Source organism: Elgaria multicarinata, chromosome 3, assembly GCF_023053635.1.
Source record: "Elgaria multicarinata webbii isolate HBS135686 ecotype San Diego chromosome 3, rElgMul1.1.pri, whole genome shotgun sequence".
Classification (NCBI taxonomy): Eukaryota; Metazoa; Chordata; class Lepidosauria; order Squamata; family Anguidae; genus Elgaria; species Elgaria multicarinata.
In genome coordinates, this window is record NC_086173.1 from 128,759,246 (window position 1) to 128,781,283 (window position 22,038).

Consider the following 22,038-nt stretch of genomic DNA (forward strand, 5'->3'; position numbering starts at 1 on the left):
GAATCCACCTAATCGTTGTTCCATCTAGCCCACTTTTAGCTAGTTTGTTAATCAGAATGTCATGTGGTACTTTGTCAAAAGCTTTGCTGAAGTCAAGATATATGACGTCCACAGCATTCCCACAGTCCACAAGGGAGGTTACCTTATCAAAAAATGAGATCAAATTTGTCTGACAGGACTTGTTCTTGACAAATCCATGTTGGCTTCTAGTGATCACCACATTGATTTCAAGGTGTTTACAGATTGACTTCTTTATAATCTGCTCCAGAATTTTCCCAGGGATGGATGTCAGACTGACTGGTCTGTAGTTCCCAGGTTCCTCCTTTTTGCCCTTTTTGAAGATAGGGACAATGTTAGCCCTCCTCCAGTCGTCTGGCACCTCACCCGTCTTCCATGATTTTGCAAAGATAATAGACAAAGGTTCTGAGAGTTCTTCTGCTAGCTCCTTCATTACTCTAGGATGCAGTTCATCGGGCCCTGGAGATTTGAATTTATTCAAGGAAATTAGGTGTTCTTTGACCATTTGTTTATCAATCTCAAACTGTAATCCTGCCCCCTCAACTTCTGCTTCACTTTTTCCAATGGGGGTCATAGACCCGCTTTTGGGAGAAGACCGAGGCAAAGTAGGAATTGAGCACTTCAGCCTTTTCTTTGTCATCTGTTATCAATTTGCCATCCTCATTAAGCAGTTGAACCACCATTTCTTTCCTCTGTCTTTTACTACTCACATATCTGAAGAAAGCCTTTTTACTGCTTTTAGCATCCCTCGCTAATCTCAGCTCATTCTGAGCTTTAGCCTTCCTGACGCCATTTCGGCACTTCTGCGCCACTTGTCTGTACTCTTCTTTTGTAGCCTGGCCTTCCTTCCACTTCCTATATGTATCCCTTTTTGTTTTCAGGTCATCTCTAAGCTTTTTGTGGAGACAAATTGGTTTCCTCTGTTGTCTTCTATCTTTACTCCTTGTTGGAATTGTTTGTAACTGTGCCTTTAAAATTTCCTTTTTTAAATACTCCCATGCATCCTGCACTCCTTTTCTCATTAGGCTCATTTGCCATGGGACCTTACTTATCATTGTTCTGAGTTTATTAAAATCAGCTTTTAATTTAATCACGGGAGTTGAAATCATTGAGCACTCTTTGGCTGTGAAGGAGCTCATCCAACATAATTCCTGCACCACCACCCCAAAGATGCTGCCAGAATTGCTATCACTTTGTTGTTCTAAAGGCATTCTGGGTAGGAATCATGGGAATGGAAGCTCTGCTCCAGCTGCTGCTGCCACAGGTGTTTTTCCTTTTTAAAATAATAAAATAAAGTATTGTCATTATATATATATAATCATGCAACCCAACATTTACCAAAACTCCTAAAAAAATGTCATCCTGATGCCTTCTAAATTTTTGGACTTCAGGTCCCATGAGCCCTGGCCAGCATTTCTTATGGTCAGGAATTCTGGGAGTTGTTGTCCAAAACATCTGGAGGGCACCAGGTTAGGAATCTCTTACAACTAGAAATCATCTTTCAACAACAAAAGGTTTCTCTCTGTATGCTGCCAATTATCATTCCAATAAGTAATAAAATCATTCTATTTATCTATGGTACAAGTTATATATGTTAGCTTCCATGACTTCTAGGAATACTTTCAGATATCCATCTCTGTGGTTTTCAAACATTTAATCAACCATTCACCAAGTGTAGGTGAATGAGTCTTCTTCCCATTTCTAGCCAGTACAATTTCCCCTTCTATGAGCAAATGTATGATCAACATCCAGTAAAGAGAAAAGAAAGAAGAAAAGGTTCTTATGTGAACTGCTCAGAGAGCTTTGGCTATGGGGCAGTATACAAATGCAATAAATAAATAAATAAATAGGGAAGGCACCATTTTAAAAACAGTAAACATATTTATTTATTTATTTTCAAAAAGGCTCCCACGGTAAGCTCTCTGTCCACCTGAAACCATTCAAACAATTTCAGCCCCGGCCCTGAAGATCATTGAAATGAGCCTGGAGAGAAATATGTGGCCTTGGTGTGTTTTGAAAAGAAACTCTTCTGTTTTGTTGTTGTGTTGTACTACTTTCAGCTGTTGTGCAAGCCATTCTGGTTCACAGTGGGCTCACAGTGTATAAGCTGCTGTAAGAGTGGATGCATTCATTTTCAAAGCTATTCAAAAATGACAAAAGCATTTATCTGAAACTTTCAGAAAAACCTTAGTGCAAGTAGAAGCCTGAGGATAAAACTAAACTCCATCAGACTCAGTCATGAAAGAAAAATATGTAATATGAGCGGCGTGCCCTACTAGAACATAATTAATGGCTTCAGTAATTAGTAGGGGTGTGCATTGAAGACATACTTGGCAGTGACAGAAAACATTCTTGAAAGTAGGATCACTTGGCTAGGGATGCTTTGGAAGATGATTGCTGCAACTTGGACTAGAATCACTACCTTGCTTTTCTGTTGACTATAATGGGGAAATCAACAAGTGGCTGTAACATTTTCCTTCTAGACATAATTAGACCAAACCTTGCAGGTATAGTATCAGGTATAGCCTGCTGAATTCCATACAATTAGGTGCAGTGGGATTTGTGCAAGGAGAAATTATATATATAAAAAACTGCCCATAACTTTATTATTGTTTGACAAAAGTGGCTGACATTTACAGGCATAGTTGCTTATTCTGAACGGATTAACCAGTTTTAACAGATAGAGGCAGGTATTTCTTTAGTTTGGGGTGTGTGTGTGTTAAAAGCAGTGAAGAAGTGTACACTTCTCCCCTGTTGTTTTGTGGACAATTTATAGAGGTGACCCTGGGTAAATAACCTCCCAAAGGTTCAGGTGGAAAGGTGCAGGGTGTGCGTGCAAACTCCTTGAAGTTTGTGTATTTGTGGTGGAACTGAACTGTCCTCCATTTTTGTATTGTGTTTGATTTTAGGATATTATGGGGTTAAATTTATGTATGTGTGTGCTTCAGACAAAATGTTAGCTGTTTAGGGGTCAGATGTTTAATTAGGATCTAGAAGTCAGGAAGTTGTCCTCAGAAGAGCAGGAGATTATAAAGGTCAAGAGGAGGTCAGAGGAAGAGTAGGAATGGCACAAGCGTCTGTTCCAGGGTCAAGGCCCAGTGAGCTACCCTTGGCTCATCCCCAGAGCATGAATCTGCAGACTGCCTGTAGGCACTGGTGCGCTTCTGAATCATGTCCTTTCCCCACTGCTGCAAAAATGGCAAAATAAACAATTTCCCCAACTTTGGGGAAATCGTGCATCCCCCGTGCACCAGTGGGAGCCTTAAAGGCCCTAAACACTAATAGGGCCTTTAAGTCCCCAATTGGTGCAGGGGAGGGGGAACACACAATTTCCCCATGGCTGGGGAAACTGCATATTTCCCCCTCTGCGCTAATGGCAGCCAACCACCATTAGCATGGAAGAGGAAAATGCACATTTTCCAGAGGCTCCGGAAAGTGCAGCCACCATTAACGCAGCCGGAGGAAAGAGTCGAAGCCAGGGCAGGTGGCTGCTGAGTGCTCACACAGCCTGATTGGTTGGGATGGACCATGTGAGCAGGTGGTGCAAACACTCATAAAACCCTAAGGGAGGAATATATTCTGTGTGACCTCTGAGAGGGCAGAGGCCTGAGGCCTAGTGTTCCTACTGTGGTGAACACCTGTTTAGCAATAGCTGCTTTAGGGTGGATTTCTGCATTGAGCAGGGGGGTGGACTCGATGGCCTTGTAGGCCCCTTCCAACTCTGCTATTCTATGATTCTATGTTCTGAAAGAGGTGGAGGCGGGGGGAGAATCACTTTGAATGTTTATTTATGGGGCCTGGATCAGAAAAATAAATTCTGTTTGCTCAAGGATTCAAGCTAGGTGGAAAAGAGCAGTTGGGAAATCACATTCGACAGTTAAGGAGTGGACAGTTTGGGATAGGGAGAATCTGTTGGTACTCAGAGAGGGACAAATTCTGCTGGTTGGTTTGTGGTGCTACGTAAGGACTAGGAGAAAGCTGAGAAGAAAGTGAATAGCTATTCCTTCTTTCTGGGATAACTATCTGTGGCTGGTGAAGATCAGGACTAAGGAGCAAGAGGCTGTGATATGCCAAGAGGCTGCCCTAAGATCTTGCCAGAAGAAGGTTACACAAGCAGGCAGTAAACAAAGATTTTCTTTGTTGAAATCTCTCCATTGGCTTCCAATTCCTTATAGAATTCAATATAAGCTTCTTTTGCTGACATTTAAAGCATGCCATGGTCTTGCGCCGCCTTATCTCTCTTCTCTCATTTCACTCTACCATCCCCCTCGTATCCTCCGTTCTTCAAATGCTATGTTGCTGTTCCGCCTAAGAGTTTCTATCTCTCTTGCCCGGCTTCACCCGTTCTCTTTGGGTGCCCCGTTTGCTTGGAATGCTCTTCCAGAGAATCTACGAACTACGAGTTCCATCTTAGATTTTAAAACGCGTTTGAAAACTCATCTGTTTTCCATAGCCTTTGGTATTTTAGCCTGATTTACTGTTCTCATTGCTATGATTATTCCTTTATTTCTGTTTTGTGTAAACCCTTCCCCCTTCATATGTTTTAATGTGATTTTAGACTGTAAGCCTCTAGGCAGGGTATTGCTGTTTTATTTGTATATTCTGTACGGCACCAAGTACATTGTTGGTGCTATATAAATAGATAATAATAAAAACCCAGATAAACTGCCCAACAGGGTTGGCCCTACCATTAGGCAGACTGAAGCAATTGCCTCAGCTGGGAGGTACTGGGAGGTGGCACCAAGGTGCTGAAGGATAGAGTTGTGTAGTATACAGCCTACTCTGCACCCTCTAAGCTAGTGGTCTCCAACCGGTGGGTTGCAACCCAAAAGTGGGTTGCGAGATCAGTCCAGATGGGTCGCAGCAAAGCTGTTGCTGCCATGATGGGCATGAAGAAAATTGTGAAAGTGGGTCCCATGTTCAGGTTGGAAGTCCAAGGTGGGTCTCAGGTCTAGACCAGTTGAAGACCACTTCTCTATGCTAAACTGCTGTTTAATAGATAGAGCACGCTGTTCTATCATCAGTGCTGAAAAAAATTCCACTGCCAGGTCAGCTTTTGTAAATGGAATGGGAGGGGCCCTGTATCATACAGCATAATGTCTTGTGCCATCTGTGCTGTCCAAGCAGTCAGAAATACATCAGGAGGACCTTTGGGAATCAGAGGAAGGCTATACCCAAGAGTTGGAGTGGATGTGTTTGTATTTGGTTAGGTTGAGGTTTAGGAAAACTAGCCTGTGGTAAAAGAAGTCATTAAGAGGCTTGCAATATCAATGGTGTCTCTTGAATCCTTTAGAAGTATCCACAGGCATTCTTTTGTAAACCCCAAATAATTATCAGTATTCCCTAATTTACAAAATATCACTTCAATGGATTACTTTGTTTAGGGAGCAATCCTATGGCCTCTAGAGAGCATGTGAGAGACCATAGGACAGTTCAGATTCCCTGATCCGAGGTCAGAGACAGTGCTCCAACCTCAGACAGGGGAATCAGATCTCCAACCCTCTCTCCCCCTCACAGCCGGCACAGAAACTACAATGCTGGCTGGGTTGGCCTCATGGCTCACATTTTTCAGACACTGCTCCAACAGTCATCTCTTCACTAATTGCTCTTGGAACACATGGCAGTCTAAAGGCATCTCTTCTCGCTAAGTGCTGTATGGAAAGTTGAAGGCCACCTGCTATTGTTATCATAGTTGTCAGTGCTGGGATGCCAAGAGACCAATCCCTCCCTTTATGTTATAGTTTTTCTATTTCTAGCCATTTGTGGATTTTTTTTATTTCTTTTTTATTTTTATTTATTTTTATTTTCTACAATACTTAAACATACACCATTACAATTAAGAAAAAAACAACATACTACATAAATGTTGATTAACATTAATATCATATCTATATAACATAATCAAACTTAACATATAAGTGTTATATGCATTAGTAGTATCCCACAGTGTTATGATTATGGTAGATCTAATTATGTTAATGCTATATAAAGTTCTGCCCTAGTTAACCCAATGGCACATGTCTCGTCTCATTAATCTGTGTCTGGTTGCAAATGGGCATCACCAAAGGATTGTCTGTCTTTGATTGTTGGTGTTGTATTCATAGATGCTCAAAGAATACATTTTCTCCCTCAAACTGGAGCTCAGTATGAAAGAAACATTGAATTCATCCTGCAAATGGCTGCCAGTATTTACACTGCCTTTATTCAAACTGACTGCATATCATTTCTTACACACAAAGGACATTTCATCATTACTCCCATCACAACAAGTATGCTGTTTTCACTAAAAGGTACAACACAGAGGGAGCTCTTTGACCTGACTTGAGGGTGAGTTTGTTGATAAATTATCTTTCAACTTTTCAAGGATTTCCCTTCTACTGAAGGAAGTACATGCGATAGCAACACTCAATAGTCTCTTTAAATGAAAATAACTGAAGTTTATAAAGAGCAACAAATGTACAGTAACTGCAAAGGAATAAAGGGAGCATTAAAGTTGTTTTGAACTAAACAGCATTAAGACTCACTCAATTAAGAAATGGAAGAGATTTTAGCTGAATACATATTCTAAATACATGTTTACATTTCCAAGAATTATTGAGGACAGTAATTATTTGTGTTCTAAGGCTTAGCTCAGTTTTGTTTTCATTTCTGAATCACCTGACAATTTCCGGGGGCAAGAATCCTGCACTTCTTTGTCATAAAGCAATCCCTGTCTATAGAAGCTCAAACAGCAACCTACTTTATCCTCTCATTTTCAAGGCTTCAGTTGTAGGCACTTACTTTATTTATTCCAATTATCTATTAATTGCTTTTCAAGGCCAAGCCTCACAAGGCAATCTTTGTAAAACAGAGACAAAGCGCTCCATCCGACGAGTGTTTAATTGCACGCTCGTTACTGGGCACTCACAGATTTTTCACAGGTTTCTCACATGACATTGTCTGCCTCCCGTGTGCCTTCTGCCCCTTCTGGCCTCCCGTGTGCCACAGGAAAAAACACAGAAAGTCCAAACTATTTTTAAAACTGGAAGTTGCTGCTCTGTCCTGCTGTGCGCAGGAGAAGCAGCGTGATTAGAACGCCCGACTGAATGGGCCTCATGCTCGTTGTTTACTTCCTGTTTTGAAACAGGAAGTAACTGAGCAACGAAACCAGGCGCGGAGAAGTGATGGTAGGGAGTATGGAGCATCAAACTACATTATGTAAGCCTAAGGTAGACACAGCTAAATAGATGCCTAAGAAAACATGTAGTAGTAAGAGTCACACTACTGCTTCTTCAAGAGCAGCCAGTCCACACCTTTCTCAAGGAAGCATTTACTATTTCCATGATATCCAAATCATTAAATTTCCCCAGGGTTAACAATGACAGGCAAGCATCCAAATAATGAATGGTGCATCTCAAACTTCCAAGTAGCTGGTCCACATTTTTAAATTGTACAACCTAAGATGTATCCTTTACAACATGACGAGACACCTCCACCATCATGGTTTTATAGTATTTTATAGTCTATTTATTGCCTATTTGTATATTTTGGTATGGTTCGGTATATATCTTGTATGCTTGAATGTTTTTACCCTAAAAATAATTTAAATGAAATAACAACAAAACCTGTCATGATGGCATCCAATTTTATCTATAAAATGCAAGGAAAATTGCCCACAGTGAGCTTTTATGAGCTCCATCACCTGTCTAACTGGATTCCTTTGCTGAATGCAATTCACCACCCAAAATAGCCCATTTGGCTGGCCTTGTATAGATGCAATCATGGCAGAGAAGTAAGAGTTCTTAGCTGCCTTGACGAAGAATAAGACTTAAGATGAGATCTTACCTGTGCACAGTCATGCTCATAGTGGTGTTTCTGCCATCTGTGCTTTAGATACCAGCCTAACTATTTCATTGCCCTAAACTGCTCAAAATACAAGAAGTGGATGTGGCTCTATTATTTGATCAAGTATACTTGGGAGTGATTGTGCCCATGGCCTTAATCATGGCCTTGTTCCAGGGATGGACAAATTTACACAGGTCCACCTTGCATGCTGCTCAATGGACACTTGCCCCCTGCCGGTGGCCATCTGTCCCTGTTCGGCATGGGGGGTGAGATGCTGATTGGTCCATGGATGACTGTTGTACATATCCCTGCTCCATTGCCAAGCCACCATTTCACGGAAAATGGCAGCTCATTCTTTTACATAAAGGGGCTTTTTACGCAAATGGCTGTACATAAGCCAATTTATGCAGCATTTATGCATAAATGGAGCCAGGTAGATCAGGGGTTCTTAACCAGTGGGGTATGCCTCCCCAGGGGAGGTTTGGACCGACTCCAGGGGAGGTGTGAGTAGCCTCTCAACTATAAATTGTTTATTTTACAAGTACATAGCAGCGCAGCTTGGCCCAACCTTATTTCTTTCTACTAATCTTGGGAGCTATAATGTAGCTCATTTGTACACCACGTGCGTTATCGTAGTTATCATTACCTGCTACATGTGCGTCAGCGTTCGTAAAGAACAATAAATCTTTCAAGGTAAGTGACTGTTTTGTTCTAAGTCATTTTTTTCCGGTTTATTGCAAAAAGTAGAGCCGGGCCGAAAGTTTTGATTGTTCCATTTTTTGGCATTTCGTGGGAGGTGGGAGGAAAATGAAAACTCTGGAGAAAAAGGCTAGGGAAAGGAGAAATTTTCGGAGAATTTCTCCTTGGGGGAAGGGACAGGGTTTCAACCTTTTGAAGTTTAGGCAGTTGTTCCTTTCTTCTTTCAATTTTTAAAATATTTTTAAAAGCACCCGTTGAAAATGTAGCAGCCCAAGAGTTCTATCTGAATGCTGTTTGGAGAGGGTGAGGTCACATGGTCTCCAACTTCTGGCCTAGGAGCACAGGAGAAAAGGCCTACAACTCCCAGCATAGGCCTTTTCTCCCTAAACTTGATTTGATTTCTTCAATCAAAATCTTCATGAATTTTGGTGCTCTCAAATGGCTGCATATCCTGTTCTGGCAAAACTATTTCATCATTAATTCCATTTCCAACCACCTATCTGTGTGAATCTGGATATTTATTTATTTATTTATTACATTTATATACTGCCCCACAGCCGGAGCTCTCTGGGCGGTTCACAAAAGTTAAAACAGTAAACATTAAAAAGTATACAAAATTTAAAAACCATCAGAGACATAAAAAACAACAGTATAAAACAGTATCCATTTAAAAACAACAGTTCTGGGGGCCGTTAGAAAACAAACTTAGCATTGTTAAATGCTGTTAACTCTTAAATGCTTTTCAACTCTTGTCAGCTTAAAAACCAAAGCTAGAAATCGTTTGGATGCCAGAGACGATATGCGCCTAGCATTATCTAACATTGTCCCTCAAATAACTACTCTTGCTGAGCACAAACAACAACAGCGATCACATTGAAGTTATTTTGAAATTCTCCTTCTTTTATGTGTGTAGCTATTAGAAATACTTTCTTTAAATACAGGTTTTATTTCCACAAAACTGTTCATTGCTTGTGTTTGTGTTCATTTCATTGAATATGCATTTTTTTAGTCCAGAGACAGAACTAAAAAATGCAAACTTGTCCTGCCTAAGCCTAAATTTTGGGCCGTTAACACGTGGGAGGCGTGGGTCATAAGGTTTTTCACAAGGGAGGTGTGACACCAAAAAGGTTAAGAACCACTGAGGTAGATGGATGTCCACCCTACTCCAGATATTCGCAACATCTATAATACTGGATTGCCATCTGCAGGAACATCCCCAAATCTTCAGAACATCTTCTGGATTCATCTGTCTCTGGGGCTGGACCTATGTACTTGCCCCCTTCTCGATAATGGGTCCTCTATCCATTGTCAACTGCCTTGCACCTCCATACAGAACACCAGATCCAGAGTATGGCCTACACACGTGCAGGCCTGATATTATTTGGGATAGGTAAGCAAAAGAGCTATCCAGGCCCCTTAAAGTAAAGACAGTAAAGTAAGAGAAAGGGGCGGATCGTATCACTATCCGTGTTCACATATACTACAAAGGTGGATAAGTATTATAAAAGCCTTTTAATACATTAATAAATTTCACTAGTGCAGAAAAAAAGTATATTGCCACTGTAGGGCTGGGTAGTCTGACATTAAGAACACACTAACAAATACTAAGAACCCATTAAAAACACTCAAAGTCAAGGATTTTTTTTTAAAAAAACACCAGACCAAATACTATATAGACACTTAGAAATACCAGTTTTCGTTACAGAACATAATAAAGAGGCTCCTTGCAGACTGAACACTACCTTGGCAGTTGGGACAGGAAGCTGTATCCCAAACCTGGGATTTTGTTGTTCATTCATTCAGTCATTTCCGACTCTTCGTGACTTCACGGACCAGCCCATGCCAGAGCTTTCTGTCGGCTGTCGCCACCCCTAGCTCCCCCAAGGTCAAGTCTGTCACCTCCAGAATATCATCCATCCATCTTGCCCTTGGTCGGCCCCTCTTCCTTTTGCCTTCCACTTTCCCTAGCATCAGCCTCTTCCCCAGGGTATCCTGTCTTCTCATTATGTGGCCAAAGTACTTCAGTTTTGCCTTTAATACCATTCCCTCAAGTGAGCAGTCTGGCTTTATTTCCTGGAGTATGGACTGGTTTGATCTTCTTGCAGTCCAAGGCACTCTCAGAATTTTCCTTCAACACCACAGTTCAAAAGCATCTATCTTCCTTCGCTCAGCTTTCCTTGTGGTCCAGCTCTCGCAGCCATAGGTTACTACGGGGAATACCATTGCTTTAACTATGCGGACCTTTGTTGTCAGTGTGGTGTCTCTGCTCTTAACTATTTTATCAAGATTTGTCATTGCTCTCCTCCCAAGAAGTAAACGTCTTCTGATTTCCTGGCTGCAGTCAGCGTCTGCAGTAATCTTTGCGCCCAGAAATACAAAGTCTGTCACTGCCTCCACGTTTTCTCCCTCTATTTGCCAGCTGGTTGCCATAATCTTGGTTTTTTTGAGGTTTAACTGCAACCCAGCTTTTGCACTTTCTTCTTTCACCTTTGTCATAAGGCTCCTCAGCTCCTCCTTGCTTTCAGCCATCAAAGTGGTGTCATCTGCATATCTGAGATTGTTAATGTTTCTTCCTGCGATTTTAACTCCAGCCTTGGATTCGTCAAGCCCAGCACGTCGCATGATGTGTTCTGCATACAAGTTGAATAGGTAAGGTGAGAGTATACAGCCCTGCCGTACTCCTTTCCCAATTTTAAACCAGTCCGTTGTTCCGTGGTCTGTTCTTACCGTTGCTACTTGTTCGTTATACAGATTCCTCAGGAGGCAGACAAGATGACTTGGTATCCCCATACCACCAAGAACTTGCCACAGTTTGTTATGATCCACACAGTCAAAGGCTTTAGAATAGTCAATAAAACAGAAATATACTAGCCCAATACCTACTTTAAAAAGCAAGGGACAGTAACATCTAGTGGTATTGGCAATTTGTAAATTACTTAGTATTTCTAAGTGTCTATATAGTATATGTGACTACTGAGGAAGACCCTCCTTTAGGGTCAAAACGCATTTGGTCTGTTTTTTTTTTAAAAAAAAAAAATCCTTGACTTTGAGTGTTTTTAATGGGTTCTTAGTATTTGTTAGTGTGTTCTTAATGTGTTCTTAATGTCAGACTACACAGCCCTACAGTGGCAATATACTTTTTTTCTGCACTACTGAAACTTATTAATGTATTAAAAGGCTTTTATAATACTTATCCACCTTTGTAGTATATGTGAACACAGATAGTGATACAATCCGCCCCTTTCTTTTACTTTACTGACATTATTTGGGATAGGTTCATGGTTGTCATGGCAGCCAAAACGTTCTGAGCCCAGACAAGGGACACATGGCATGGGTATTGTAATTTCCCTGGACTATCTTGCAGTTCCAACTCCAACCCCAAGGGCATCACCAGTAGAATGGGCAGGCAGTCTGTGGAGCACTGGGGGGGCTGGTATACCATCACAATCCCCATCACATAATGAGAGCCCAGCACTCAAAAAAAGACACTCAAAACTCCAGGAAGTGAGAATCAGATTGATTCACTTAAAAGTGTAGGCAGAACGAAATGCTGAAGTATACCAAATCTTAGGGGTCTGCAGGTCAGCCATCATTATTACTAAGGCTGGAGAACAGGTTAGATTTATTTTTATTATTATATCCCACCTTTCCCCTCTTTCAAGAAACCCAAAGTGGCTTACATGGTCCTCCTTCTCTCCCTGTTATCCTCACAACAAACCTGTGAGGTAGATTAAGCAGAGGGTTAGCATTGGCCTAAACCCAAAGTCATTGGGTGAACTTGATGGCTGAGTAGGGACTAGAACCTGGATCTCCCAAGTCCCAGTCCAACACTCTAACCACTACAGCACATTGGCTGTAGTTTTGCTTATTTCCTTATTCCTACTTCTACCCACTCCAGCTCTAGTGATGTTCCTACATATTGCATCACCAGAAAACCAGGTTACCTTATGAGTTCCACCTCAGGGAAGAGAATGCAGGATCAACAGAATAATCTTTATTCCAGAGATTGACTGAAGTATTGGCAGAATCCCCTAAACTCACACAAGCTGAGCTCTTATGTATTTGGTAAACATGCTCATTTCTGGGCAGTGTAGCATCAGAGCCACTGAAGGGAAAGGGTTCCTCAAGCAGTATAGCTAAATACCCCCAGTCCTACTTGTTCCAGAAGGGCTTATTCCTGCTTTTTACATTTTTTAGCCAGATGGGCCTCTTGGTTTATCTAGCTGACCTATCTGTTGGTGCACAAGGAGGGGAATGACGAGGCTCATGGATACAGAGGCTTCACAGCCTCTCCTTCCACCTCCCCTCCAACCTATTTTCCCTCTCCCTGTTTTCTCCTTCTCTCTAAGACCATTGTTGGGACCTTGGAAGAGAAGCTGCTTCAGGGCTTTCTTCGCTGGCTGCAAGATGTGGAGGAAATCTGCACTCAGATTTTCCTCCCCAAGCTCATAGCTTTGTCAATGGTCTTGGGGAGGGAGATTTGCATCATCCTATAGGCCCTGGGATGTCCTCCATAGGATTTTGCTCTAAATGGGGCTGTGAGATGCATGCATAATTGCTATTTTAGGCACCCTAGAAAGAGGAAGTCAACTTTTCCTATGAACACAGTGGTTGGTAGTACTCCCCCCACCCCAAGTAAACTGCATGTTACTTAAAGATTTTAAGATGATCACATATTTAATTATTTAAATTTATTTTTACTCTTAAAAGCAATAAAGGTTACGCCAATTATTTTACATACTTGATCACCTGTGCATTTCAGGTACATAAAAGAGATAATAAAAGCAGAATTGAATTTTTCTTTGAATCCATTATGCACCCAAATGAAAACATTAAATTATTTCTAAACTGCCAGAAGAATGTTATTTTCTCAAGTTAATAAGGCTTTCTGAGGCAGAGGTGAAATTATTTGATATTTAAAAACAGGAGAACCCAATAAAAATTCACTAGATGGAAGAAAAATATATTTCCTCTTACATAAAGGAACCCATGGGAGAGGTCATGAAATAATAATTATTTAAAGACTTAGGGAGGTTTTAAATCAGAGTCTATAGAAATGAAGACACACCAAGTCACCCATGGAGCAAATCTTTGCCTACCCAGAAGATGTTCGTAGAGATATGTTCAAAGATGGGGTCAAGAAATATCTGAGATGCCTCACTTAACTTTTAAAAATATATTATCTTTCTGACAGCTAAATCAATTCAACCGAAAATTAAAAAGAGAATTGACCTGCAAAACCCAGCTGTTTTCTAACCTCTCTTTGCACACGTACACTTTGAGGACTAAAGGGAATTTCATATTAAATTAGGGAATTTCCTCTGAAAGGAACAGTGAGCAAAGCTCAGTTGGGATGCCGGTGCAATGCAGCAGTGTGATTTTAAATGGATTGGCAATCTCTAAAGTTTAAAAGGTTGGTGGTTATGTGTGTCTCTAACTGTGCTTCAAATATGTGAAGGAAACAGACTTCAGAATTTGATCTACGCACCATGGAGAATTTTGGAAAAATGCTCCACTGTTCAAAAAGCAAAGGTTTCTGGAGTCTTAATCAATGAAACTTCAAGCTGAAAAAGTTCTTTACACTGCAGGTATAGGTGTCTTCTCAGAAGTAATCTCCACTGACTTCACTAGAACTTACCCCAGTGTAGGTGTCTATCAGGTTGCAGCCTTAGAGCTCTGGTCAGCAACTAATTTTCAGGAAGGATACTTTAAAATGCATGTGGGAAGTGTGCTGTGCCAATGCCTTAACTTCCATCCCTATTACTGCTGATAACAACCCTTCCTCTATAACAATTTTGCCTCTAGCTTGACAGCTGCTAGTTCTCAGATGGATGGATTTGGCCCAGCAGTCAGCTATTTGAACCGTTTTGCTACCTTAAAGCAAGAGGTCCTGTTGAAATCCCAACAGATGGATGTTCAGATCTCTCTCTCTCTCTCTCTTTCTCACACACACACACACAAATATAAATATAGGGAGGGAAGGAGACCAGAAGGGACAGAGGTATATAAAACTTGGAGTTTTTATATGCTGCAGTTTTTATTTATTTATTTATTGCATTTATATGCCACCTTTTTTTTCCTCCAAGGAACCCAAGGTGGTGCACATAATCTTCTTCCTCTCCGTTTTTATCCTCACAACAACAACCCAATATCAGTGCTGCTACTGTGGGCAGGCAGGTGAATAGGTGGGCAAGCAGATGGTCTGTCTGGTCCATCAAGAAATGGGCCTGCCTGACTCAAAGGGCATGGAACACTGGGCTTGTGCCACCAGAGAGGGCCCACTAAGGTCAGGTTTCTGCTCACAAGTAGGCCCTTTCTTGTAAGTAAGCCTTTATACCTGAGCCATGAATTCACTAGTCATGGGTGGTGGAGTTTTTTTAGGGATGGGATAAACAGTGAGGCTCAAGCTTGCTGAGGTTCTCCAAGCTCAGTCTACCTTATTCCTATTCCCGACTGCAAATGGAAAATGTATGCATTTGGGTGCACATTATTTTTAGAGCACATACTCAAATGTGTACTTTTTCTGCATTGACTAAAGTGTGAAAATGTACATTTTCTCCAATGGGCACATATTTCTCAAGTACACATTTTACGAATGAGTAGTATAAGTTTTGTGCAAACTTTGCCCAGAAAATGTGCTTGCACGCAGATGTGTGAACACTGCAAGTTCTGGTCTTAAATGATCGGAAACTAAAGTCTCATACATCCCTAATTTGGGCCATCATGTCAATACAGTCAAGCTTCTCTCCTTCTGGATCCTTTGCCTGCAGCACCCACAGCTGGGCTGGTGTTCCTTCCTCAGTTTCCCCCTACTTCTTTTGCTCTATTTCTCCAGCAAGGACTCATTCCTTTATTCTGGGACCTTGTTGCTTTGTCCCATTGTCCAGTTAATTGGATCCCAGGTAGCATTGTTTAGAAAGATCCCTGCTTGGGGACGTGGAAAATTGCTTCCAGTCAAGGCACACAATATTGGACTAGGTGGACCAATGATCTGAATGTCTCCACATAAGGAAGCTGTATAAGGTTGTAAGTGACTTTCTTGAAGTGGCAGAACTAGCAACATGTACAGAGTTCCTGGAGTCATTTTGCTTCCTGAGGGAAAGGTCAAGATGGCACCCTGTCCCATTCCACGTACAAAAGCTGACTGGACTGACAGATGAATCTGTCTTCAACACTAATGAAGAGAACTTGAAGGCAGCAGGCTAACTTAGAGGGTACGGAGCAGGGTGCAAGGCATACAGTTCTCTCCTTGAACACCTTGCTGCTTCCTCCCAGCATCTGCTGCCTGAGACAACTCCCTAATGGTAGGGCCGGCCCCTGTCTGGAATTGTTCGGGAAAAGGAATATGGAAGGTGGAGTATTTTTTTCTCAAAACCAATGTCCATTTTTCCTATTGATATCAGCAGATATGATTCTGCCGATATCCTTATTACCCAAAAGTTTTTTATCCCCTGTCTTAACTACTATAAGCAGCATTTCCATTTTAACAATAGTGGAGTGAAAACGGCAGAGTGAATCCTAATAAGAAATATTCAGCTTTTCAAATAATGATCTCAGACTTTATCTTCATCATATTCCTTCCTTCTAGTTATGTGTTTACATCAGATTATCTCATTTAAATAGCACTAGCTTTTTATGAAAAGTGAAATTGGAAAAAAGATGGAGTCCATTCTGCTGCCTTACAATGTCATTATCCATGTACACATTATTTATTCCTTTTGACATCAGCAAAAAGACTTGTTGAGACATAACAAATAATCATTTTTCGAGAAAATGAGAAGAACAAAGAACATTAGTTTAATGAGATGTGCGTTTCTCAGAAAAAAGAAAGATCTAGCCTTGTTAATTAAATTAAAATATTCTCGGAAGACTTTTGCTTCATTATTCCAGTTCTGTGCTAATGTTCCTTTTCCAGGAATCAAAAGCATTTTTCTTCTCCAATGGTGTACTTTATAATGCTACAATGCATAGTTTTGACCAGACGTGGTGGGTGAGGGGGGTCATAATTCTGTGGCTTGGGGCATAGCAGCAACCTCAGCATCCTATACCTATACCACCTAAGGCATGCAATCCTACTTACATGGGAGTAAGTCCCATTGAACCCAGAGGACTTACTTCTGAATAAACATGTAAGCTAGATAAAATGGGTTGACTCTGGGCATGTCTACACCAGTCTTTATCACAAGGATCATCCCAGGATTGTCCCTGTGCATCCACATGATGCACAGGGGATTCTGGGAACAGGTAGGGACTATCCCTCCCTTTCCCTGGGATATCTGGGAAAAAGTTTTTCCTGGCTTTTCCCATGGCCCCGGGACAATCCCAAGGTGTGAGCACCTATCACAGCTTCTTCCTTTCTCCCTGCGAGTAGCAAGGGTCAGCAGAGGGAAGGAGCTGGGACAGGGAGAGCCCAGGGACATTGGGGGTGAATGGGGAGTGGGGTTAGTTTTTTTTTTTTAAAAAAAAAACTTTTTCACTGGAGCGCAAGTGCGCTCCAGGTCCTGCCTTTAAAAAAATGGTGGGCACGACATCCTGCTTCCTTCCTTCCATCATGCGGCATGTGAGAACCCAGGGAGAGGATCTCACGATCAGCATATTGCAAGATCCTCTCCACTCCCTCCCCTATGTGTAGACATGCCCTCTGTCTTACAAGGACACTTTCCTTATAGCTTTGATGTGCTTGATGGAAGATAATTAGGGATGGGTGAAGTTTTTGTGAAGAACCAACTCAAATTCACAAAGTCCTTCATATTCAAGATGAAAAGAAATTGAAATTAAGAAAAACTGAATATGGGAGAAACCAAAACTGACAGATTCATCCATCCAGGATGCTGAGCTCTTTTAGTTCTTAAAAATCTGGTTGAATCCCTTTATATTCAACCATGTTAGTGCTTAATTAAGCGTTGCTTGCCACCTCTTTTATTTTTCTTGACAGGATCCTCATCTTTAACCACATATAGGACAAGCAAACACAGTCCTTACTGTGCTGGGAATAGATGCACGTATAGAATTTGGCTGGTGCAGATTAAGAGAATTTCATTACAGTTCATTATATTCATATCTTGGAGAGAAAGTACACGAGAGTTAAAAACAACAACGAATACATGGGAAAGTGAAACAAATGTGCCATCCCTAAAGATTACTGGATGGGACCTACTCTGCCTTACCCCTCATCCCAATCACAGAGGAAATGTAGAAACATTCTGGGTAGGCTTATTTATTTATTTATTTATTTATTTATTTATTTATTTATTACATTTCTCAACTGCCCAATACCTGAAGCTACTGAGTTCCAGCACTAGCAAAAACCATCAATTCTGGTCTTCCACCATCATCACAACTCTTGTGCATGAATTCTATATTCTTGAGCAGTGGAACATCAGAACGGTCATGCATTTTGTGACATACACAGTGTTGGAGGATAAATGAAAAAGGAATACTGAAATACCGATACTCTAAAAGAAGTTCCCTGTGCTGGAGAAGGTTTTATATGCAAGATATCCTTTAACTCCTTATATACTTTGTTATTGTTTGTTATTTTAAATTAGATTTAATTGCAAATATTTTCAAAGGAACAATATAACAAAATCTAACAAAGTAAAAGCACAGATCAAAAAAAGATAAGAAAGCACAATATACATATCAAACCCGAATCCAAACACTGTCATCCATTAAAACAGATTTTCACAGTCACACATAAATTATACATAAACGAAATCCTTCATTCCAAAAAGGTGATTGTTCATTTGAGAAATGTGTTGAAGAATAATTATTGATGTTTCAAACAACTTCAGATCTTGAAACTCCAAAACAAGCCCGACGTTCTTATTATATCCCACAGTATAGCAACTGATACTTTTAATGTTATCTGCCATCTAAAAAGGAGGTCACTTTCCATGTTTCATCTAAAGGAAAAGTGCTTTATGCATGTACAAAAGAGAGGGCTTCCTCTGTGTTGGTAGGCCAACTTTGCAATGCCTTCCGAGGGGAAGTAAACTTGGAGAGAACTTGGAGGGAAGCATAAAAAAAGCAAATTCAGATACCATAGCCACAGCATAAAATTCTTTGGGAAAAGAAGGAGGAACCCACTAACAGTTGGTCTACTCCTAGCCAGGCAATGGAGGAGGTCACATTGTCTCAGCACCTTATTTGAGGCAGCCAGGCAAGTTGTCCATCTGAGGAACTGGAGGGGGCCTTGCTATCTCACGTCTCACTCTGAGGCAGCCAGACTCTACTTTAAAAAAACACAAACTCATTTCCTTTTAGTTTCCTCCAGACTATACTTTGCTTTATTTTCTGTTTCATTATTCACAGGAACCCAGCTGCTGAGTCATGAATCATATGATTAATTTAAGGTTCCCTTGTAGTTGCTATAATTAGCATAATTGCACCACGAGATTATGACTAAGACGAGACCACTTTTATGAAGTATAACAAGTTCAGTACATTCGTTAGAGGCAGATGTCAGACAAATGGCTGCACCCAGGGCCTATATAGTGACCCCGCAGAAGTCAATGTGGCATTAATGAGCAAAGGGACCATATCCACATTATTAGTGCAGAAATCACTACGTATCTCAATTGTTCACTGCACAACAGAGAACTTTAAAACCAATGGGATATTTTCCACTGATTTCCATGGAATGTAGACACCACTCCATCCTTCATTCATACATGAGAAGCAGGTTCACCTATCTGCTGGGAAAGTGTACAGATGGGGGCAGCTTAGAATGTGCCCTGATGCTGAGATGGGGCACATGGGATGCGGCATGCAAATGCATAATATGCCAATGCTGGCATTTGGTAGAGTGTAGAAGGCTATTTAAGCCTACCCTATCCCAAACTGGTCCTCTCCTTTAGGGCACAATATAAAGTTAGCTGGTTACAGATCAGCCAAATATGGATGTATATATATATACACACACACACACACGGCTTAATTTTGCAGGACGGGTATTTGTCTACACTGTGCTATATCTTAGGGTCATTTTTCCCTCTAGCAATTTGTGTTGTGTGTGTGGGGGCATGTTAAAATAGGATGGTCACAATTGGCAGGTGTGTACAGGGAAAGCCATGAGAAGTAGGGATTTGTTGAGTACTCAGAGGCACTTTGTAGGAGATTCCTGATAGTTGCCCCATGGGGTGGGGTGCAGGTCCCATTTGTGGCCAACCGCTTTCACCTTTCTGGAGCTGTGAAAACCCCTTAACAGGTGCAGCTCTGGGCATTAATAAATTGTGAACCTACTTGCTCCATGCTCCTGTGTCTCATCTCAGTATTCTGCTATGTGCATACAAACAGCACAGGACTGAAGAACTATAGGGTAAGATTTCCAGAAGCACTTATGAAACTCAAATAAGCATACCTGTTGGCTATTCTGTTATCTTTTAGGCACCTGGCAAAACTGTTTCTATTCTGGGATTTTTAAGTACCTTTTATGTAGTTTTGCTATGCTGTTTACACTATTGTTTTTAGGATTTTTAGTAGTGCCTTTTAAATGTGCACTTATTCATTATATTTATTGCTTTTAATTTGCACTGTAAACTTCACTGAAATATATATTATGGAAGGCATAATATGTGTCTCAAATAAAGTAATAATCAATATTTACAATCCTGCACTGATTCCATTAACCCCATTTACCAGTAGAAATGGGGAGTGGATGGGATGTGTGTGGAAATATTACTCCAGCACCTGGTAAGCTGCATTGCTGTTCCAGTGGCTCTTGAGAAATTGCATTTCCTAGGAGCTTGCAGCCTGGAGCACTGTGATGCTGTGGAACAGGAGCCTGAGGGAAGAGACTTCCATTTCTTCCTTCTCCCTCTGGCTGATAACTGCCACCAAGGAAGAAAGGAGAGGGCTTGGTTGATTGGTGGTAGATAGGGGTGCGAGTGGGGGATATGATGGAGGGATTTTGTATGCTAGCTGAGTGGAACAGAAACTGGAGGGGAATTATTTCCTGGCTCAGATTAAAATTTAGCCCAGAGAAGAATTCATGCACTGTTGTGCTCACCTTGTAGATGAGGGGAGACTCTCCATTTCTTATAAGTCAAAGCCAAGAAGTACAAGCTCAGCAACATGTCTGATCTAAGTCGAACTATCTAACGCATCTAGTCGACCAATATTGACTCTGAAAATGGACAATGTATGCTGAAAATTGTGGGTAGTAGCCACTGATAGACCTATCCTTTTAAAATCCCTACATATTACCATCCTTCACTAAGTAACTCATGTGTTCATTTATAATATGTGAAGTATTTGATGAAGCCTCATTTCTGGCAATTATATCAATTTAATGAGGCTGGATTTATTTCCCCCCATTTTGAGACAGAAAGTATTGTTTTGCTACTAGAGATAAATAATCAGTGACCATCCATCCACATCTCAAATCATAAATTGAATTAAAGCTGAATTCTTATGTAATATATAGTCTATAAGAAAACCAGATCATTGGCACTCCAACTCAAGATAATAAGAGGCATGAGATTCACAATGTCAGATGTTAATCAATGCACGAATAGAAGGGGAATAGAAGGGAAACTCGCAAACTAACTATGCTGACAACTGCAGAACAAGAAGGCTACTACGTAATCCAGCCAGACGAAGAGTCTGTCCTCACCCCAAATATGTCAATCACATATTTGGCAATTACAACCCAAATACATTAGATCAGGGGTGCAGAACCACTTTCAGCCCAAGGACTGGATTCCATTTTGGAGAAGCTTTTGGGAGCCACATTCCAGTGCTGGGTGGGGCTGAATGAAAAAGGGGGTGCGGCCAAGAAACAAATAAATCCCCTTCATATTTTATGTTACTGACTATAACTTAGGCATTTCAACCTTTTAGAGTGGGGGAAGCTTCACAACAGCTAAGAAAGCACCAAACGATCAGTAGACATGGAAGGGGATAGGGCCAGAAGAAGCAGCCATGGTCTCCTGAGAAACCTGGAAGGCCAGATTGGGACCGCTGAGTTTCCCAAAGAGCCAGATGTGCCCCTACAGGCCTGACATTCTGTACTCTTGCATTAGGCAGATATTTAGATAGACCTATTCTATGTTGTCCATTGTATCTTTGGTTTACTGTATTCTGAATTTACTGAATTCAATGTGTGCATGTGTGTACAAAAAGCCCTCTTGAGCACTACATATGAAAAGCCCCCTTGAGCACTAATTTTAATGGAAAGGCAGAATATTAATTAATTAACCACATAAATGAATAAAAGTTCATTCCGGGCCCGTGACAGCTTTGGGAAAGTCAGCACAAGTGCATTAGCAGTGCGATCCTACAAATGTCTACTCAGAAGTAAGCCCCACTGAGTTGAAAGGGAAGTGTACATAGGGTTACAGCCTAAAAGCTGTAGTTGCTTCAGGCTCAAATGGTCATTGGAATAAGCTCTAACTGTAACTGACATCTTAATGACAAGGTGTTGAACCAAATGGTTTGTGTAGATTAGCCCTGTTAGGATACATGTATTGCCTTTAAGAAATGAAATATGGCCCT

The 22,038-nt window shown here is 41.1% G+C and overlaps 1 protein-coding gene across 1 annotated transcript in view; it reads right to left on the bottom strand.

Annotated features, from left to right (window-relative positions):
- The window catches only part of LOC134395538 (contactin-6-like), a 278,197-nt gene that overhangs the window by 202,518 nt on the left and 53,641 nt on the right, over positions 1–22,038 (bottom strand). The window lies entirely within an intron of this gene.